This window comes from Euprymna scolopes, chromosome 21, assembly GCF_053919585.1.
Source record: "Euprymna scolopes isolate OS-2025 chromosome 21, ASM5391958v1, whole genome shotgun sequence".
In the NCBI taxonomy this organism is placed as follows: domain Eukaryota; kingdom Metazoa; phylum Mollusca; class Cephalopoda; order Sepiida; family Sepiolidae; genus Euprymna; species Euprymna scolopes.
Genome location: NC_136502.1, coordinates 53,114,220 through 53,120,219, shown reverse-complemented (window position 1 = coordinate 53,120,219; position 6,000 = coordinate 53,114,220).

The window sequence follows — 6,000 nt, the reverse complement described above, 5'->3', positions numbered from 1 at the left end:
CCTTTTGTGCTTCAGAATTTCTTTTTCTACATAGTTACCAGAATTTGCAATGCACTTTTGCCAGTGAGGAACGGAGCTGTGCATCCAGAGTACACTTTGTCATATGAGGGTTGCTCAAAAAGTAAACCCTCCTATTTTTTAATTCAAAAAGTTGAAGAGCTATGAAGACTGCAGGGATACCATTAAAACGAGCGACCTTTTTGTGGCCCAGAATTTATTTATCTACATAGTTACCACCATTCTCAGTGCACCTTTGCCAGGGATTCAATAACACATCACTGTTTCTGACGCACGTCGATGACATGGGGTTATTTTCTTAGTCTCATACCATCAATATCTCAAACAGCTGAAAGTTTTACATCGTGAATACATAAGTTCCATCATCATAACAATGCAATTTGCAATCTCTCTGATCAATTCAGGTGAAAAAAATTAGGAAACATTACTTTTGGAATGACTCTCCTATGTAGCGTAGAAAAAGCACATGCTAACAGCAAGAAAGGATTTGTTTACCTCTAATAGCTGAGCTAAAATGGAAAAAAAGATAGATCATTAAACTTTTTTGCATTTTCACCTCAAATAATGTAGAGCACCACTATCTGGGACATAATTTGCAGGGATAATATGTAGGGAGTTGAGCAGCAAGATGTCTGTTTATATTATACTTGAACTTCTGCAGTCAGAAGCAGGGACACAAAAGGTAATTCCAAAGTCAAGCCGCCCGAGAGAAGAGAAATTATTCGAGTAGAAGGCTTTTTGGCATCTGGAAATCTCTACTATACAGGGGTGGGATTTTGCTGCTTGTCAGGTTTGTCGCGAGTATTTACGTCAAGGGAGGGTACAAGGGCTGGTAGTTCATCAGAACACCTACCGTTAAAATATTTCTAAAACAGGCAGAGGGATGCGATATTTCATCGATGGGACAGAAGAAGCCTAGCTGACAGTGTAGGACCTATTAGGTTGGCAACACTGTTTTGAACCCTGTCTATAGTAGCATATGCACCAGCCTAAATGTGGCAACAATACTACATACATGGGCAAATGGTGGCCTTGGAGAAATACAGCTTACTCTCAGGCATAAGTAATATTCTAGCATGGTAGAGAGAGTTCATCTCCTTTGCAGCAGCCTTGACAATGCCCTCAATGTATTTTTCAATTCATGTTTCCTGTGAACGTTAAGCTGAGAAGTACTTTCAGGTAATGTATCACTAGCTATGGCTATTAGTGGTTGAGAAGGTCTTTTGTAATTGTTAAAGGAAAGATGCTTAGTCTTGGCAGCATTGAATGTTACAATCCATTTTTGTCCCCATTCCACTACAGACTGGAGGTCTTACTCTGCGGTTTCCACCATTGCCTTGGAAATATGTTCATTTGTTTTTCCCTCATGTCTGTTATCAAGTGTGGTGTCGTCAGCAAATACACCCATCTCAGAGACAATTTTATCGAGGAGGTCATTTATTCTTTACTTGAAAAAAAAGAGAACTCCTTTTGATCTCTGATAAATGACTGAACAAAAATAAAAGTATGAAAAATTAATATAGTATTTGAAACAATTTTAAGAAAGCCTTCCAATATTATTGTATATCATAAAGAAATAGTGTCAACTGAGGAGTCAAGTCATTGATCTCTGAGAATTAACCAAATGAAAAATAAATAGGAGCAGCCTTATCCTCGGTAAGCTTGTAACTCGTTACTATCAAAAGTCTAATTTAAGGAAACATGAATTCAAACTTAAAAGCCTACTAGACATTGCTCTCAAGTGTCTAAGGTCTCTCTTTATAGGAATTTATCAGGAGAATCTGGCATGAGGATATTTTTCCCTTGAAGTAAGCTCTGACCAAATACTCAAAATAAGATAGTATTTTCAACCTACAAAAGATTGTATCGGTATGGCTAACCACACTATTTTTTGCAAGGACTGGTGCATCTTTTCCATGTGATGTTACATCAACTAGCAACACAGAGCTAGATATTCCACCAGACTAGATCGAATTCCTTTTGACCAAGAGACCAAAAAAGAAAGATGTGCTATTAGGATGGTCCATTGGGGTGAGGAAACTTGTTCTCAACTTTTTTTTATTAACTCAGTGTTTGAGAGATAAAAAAACGTTAATAAAACATTCGAATATCTATGTATCTTGTAGAGATTTCAAGTGTTAATCTCAGGTAGGGAGGTTCCTTGATTTCTGAGAACCTCGACTGAAGGAAAATGAAACAAATACATTAGAATACTTCTTATATAAGGTAAGCAAAACTAATTATACTCAAAGAAATATCTAGAAAAAAACTAATTAATATTTTTTGCGTGACCTTCAAATAGAACGATACTGATACTTTAGTTAATAATTGAAAATTCTATTTTATCTGAAACTAGCCAGGGTGTTTGGAGGTGTGGGTTGAGAAGCAAAAAAAAGTGGTAGTAGGCAGGCTTAAACCTGTACCGCGAAGGAGTAAAAGAACATGAAAAAATAAAGTGGCATCTTTACTGTTACGTTCATCACCAAATCGGAAGCGGTGAAAGTTTAAATCAAGATTAGTCAATCAAAAAGAGGGGATGACTTTCAAAAATATCGACCCCTCCTTGTAGAAAAGTGCCCAGTTGAGAATGAAGGAATTAATGATTTTGACCAATTATTTTATATTTGTCGTCTGAATGGTCGAGCTTCAAAGTGATACCGATCTTGTGAAAATCCATTGCCCCTGTCAAACGTTTTAAACAGACAAACATACATACATACGTGATGTCAGTAAACTCATTCTCGAGTATAGCCATTGCCTTAATACATCTCTGGCTCAAATGAGGCAGACATGAGCGTCACTAGTAGCACGTGCCAGATGGTCACTTCTATGAACCTTCTACAGTCCTGCACATCTGTCGATGACTGGGTCCAAGCTGTGGTGCCCTGAACATCTGCCGGACCAGACCTTGGATGTTCCAGAGCCTTTATTTCCAATGACGCCCATATCCGCATCAGGCCTCATTGAGTGTCCGTTTGCCGTTTTAGGCTACAGCCAGCCTTTTTGTTATTGAGATACACACTGGTGGTAAAATGTGTATTCCATTCCATATCAAGTAATGCATGTATTTGAAGCTTTTTATAGTGAGGAAAGACTTTGCACCGAGACAATCCCACTCTCTGAACAACCACATTGAACCAAAAAGAAGAGCAAGTCAACATCATTAGATGCAGCAGTCGCTGTAGGTTTTATATCAGAGTTTTCCTTCTCCTAGAGAGGTTGCCTTCACCATGGTTTACAGAGCACTCTCCACCCATCATGCCATTTGATCCATGACTGGGACTTAGGTTGCTGGGCACCAGAGCATATTCCACACGCAGGTGGGTCAATTATGCCGCAGCTTACAGAGCCTAAGCTCCTCTGGAGGTTTCTGTCAGGGTTACCTCACCCTTAGCCTCATACATACATGCATAAATACATACATATATTCATTTAAACAGAGAGGTGAGCTTTATATTATAGACGACTGCGTAAGTTAATCAAAAACGTGTTATCAATAAGATGTTTTACTTCCTTTCACAGGACATTACAATATGTAAATGTCATAAAATAGAAAAGTAATTTTGTTCTATGACAAACACTTACAGGCGAGCAGATACATAAAAAGGAAAGCTACCAAACCAGATATTATCAATAAACCTGAAAAAAAAATGCTCTCATTACTGATGTAACCGTTCTAGATGAGTATGACATAAAGAGAGTCGAATGCGAGCAAATAACAAAGTATAAGGACCTAAAAAAATTACTTAAACACAACATGGTCGTTGAAAGAAATAAACCTTATGCCGGTTGTGGAAGGAACAATTGGTATAATATAAACAAAAATCTTAAAGATACTTAGACATAATTCCTAGAAAACCAAGCTCTTGTGAAGTCCATATAGCAATTCAGTGTATTTTTTCCTAATACTAGGGACAGCGTCTGTCTTTAAATAGTTATCAGATATAAATTTGACTCTACTGTTAGCTTCATGCGGAAACATTGTAATACGATGTTGATTTTAAGTTGTTTTTTTTTTATTAATACTCTTTTGACCAAACCTCTTCGTGACTTGACATAAAAAAGAAATGAATTCACATGGTCATCGCACGCAGCAACAAAAGGCATTTAAAGTCAACAAAGAAGAAATTAAAAAATACAACACTCCGATATTTTAACCCAAAGGAACCCATTGTGTGACAGGTGGATGCAACGACTGCAGGTATATGTGCAGCTGCAGCAGCTCTTCTGCAAACAAGGATACCAGTTGCATTCGCAAGCAAGACACTGTCAGGTGCAGAAACTCGATACTCAAACATCGAGAGAAAAATGGTAGCCATCATTTTCGGCTTGTAGAGATTTCACCATTATGTGTAGGGTCACAAAATAACGATCCACACAAATCATAAGCATTGGAATCGATAGTGCTAAAAGACGTACCCCCAAGACTTGCAAGAATGCTACTGGAAGTGGAAGGATACGATTTCGCTGTGGAAAACAATACTAATTGTGGACTGCCTATCGCGAGTATCACGTAGGCCTAGCAAGCACATTGAAAGAATTGACCTTAATGTCCACAGTATGGTAAACTACCTTAATTTTTCACCAACCAGAATAGAGAACATCGGGTTTGAGACATTGCAAGACCCATTACTAAAAAAACTTGCAAATATGGTAATGTCCAGCTGGCCTGCAAATCGAACTGACTGCCCAAGCTGCCTCTCGCCATTTTGAAGATGAGATTGGGGTTCAAGATGGTACTTTGCTAAAGAGCAATAAAATCATAATACACGCCTCCCTACAAAGAGGTACATTGGAATAACTTCATGCATCACATCAAGGAGTTCAGAAAACCAGACTAAGAGCCCAGTCAGTTATATACTGGGTAGAGATGAATAAAGACATTGAAGATAGAGTGCTTAATTGTCACACCTGCCAAAAAAACCAGGCAAGTATCCTTATTGAATCGATGCATCAGCATGAAACCCTTGGCAACATGTCAGCATATATTTGTTTTCTTTGGATGGAAAGGAATATCTACTTGCAGCCAACCAGTACAGTCGAAGTCCATTCATACGACACCTTCACTCCATCTCAGCAGCAGCCATCATCAAAACTATAAAAGCAATATTTGAGGAACAAGGTATACCAGGCATTTTATATTCAGGCAATGACCCACAGTTCACAAGCAAGGAATTTTCGGGGTTTTTTTTCCAAATCATACAACTTTCTGCACAAGACATCGTCTCCACACTACCTGAAATCTAACGGATTTGCGTAGAGGATGGTTGGAATATGCAAGAAAACACTGCTAAAGGCACGAGAAACCAGACAAGAAAATTATCTAGCAATGATGGCATATAGAGCCTGTATGAGCCTTTTTCAAGTCTCACACAAAAACACACATTCACATTTCAAGCTATGTCATATACATACGCGCACACAAACATACGCACCCACGTCCACACATGTACACATATTCACGTTCGCATACATACACTCACATTCACGGTATATACACACATGCTAACGCACACATATGTACTGACACACGCGCACACAAACGCACACATGGACGACGTCACTTCTGCTTTCTGGGGAAATATACACATGCGCAAAACACCACCGGAAACGAGTATAAAACAAAGAGACAAGCTGTTTCTAACCCTTTTTAGGACCAACTCTCGCGTCAACACCCCAGCGACTATGTATGGGGCATGAGCTAACAGACCGTATGTATACATTCTCACTCTTTCTCTCTCTATCTACTACTGGTCTCTGAGAACACCTGCGTAGCTGACTGCTGACATGGCGTACAGCTTAACCTCTATCCTCTTCTTTGTCTACACACTGGACTATCATCCTCATTTTCACTACAACACTCATTTCTCTTCCCACGCGTGAACAAACGATAGTGACCCGAACTTGAGATGAACACACATTTCCTATTTCTTCTACGATACCAGTCCCGCAACAAACATTGGTTACACTTGCGCGGACATG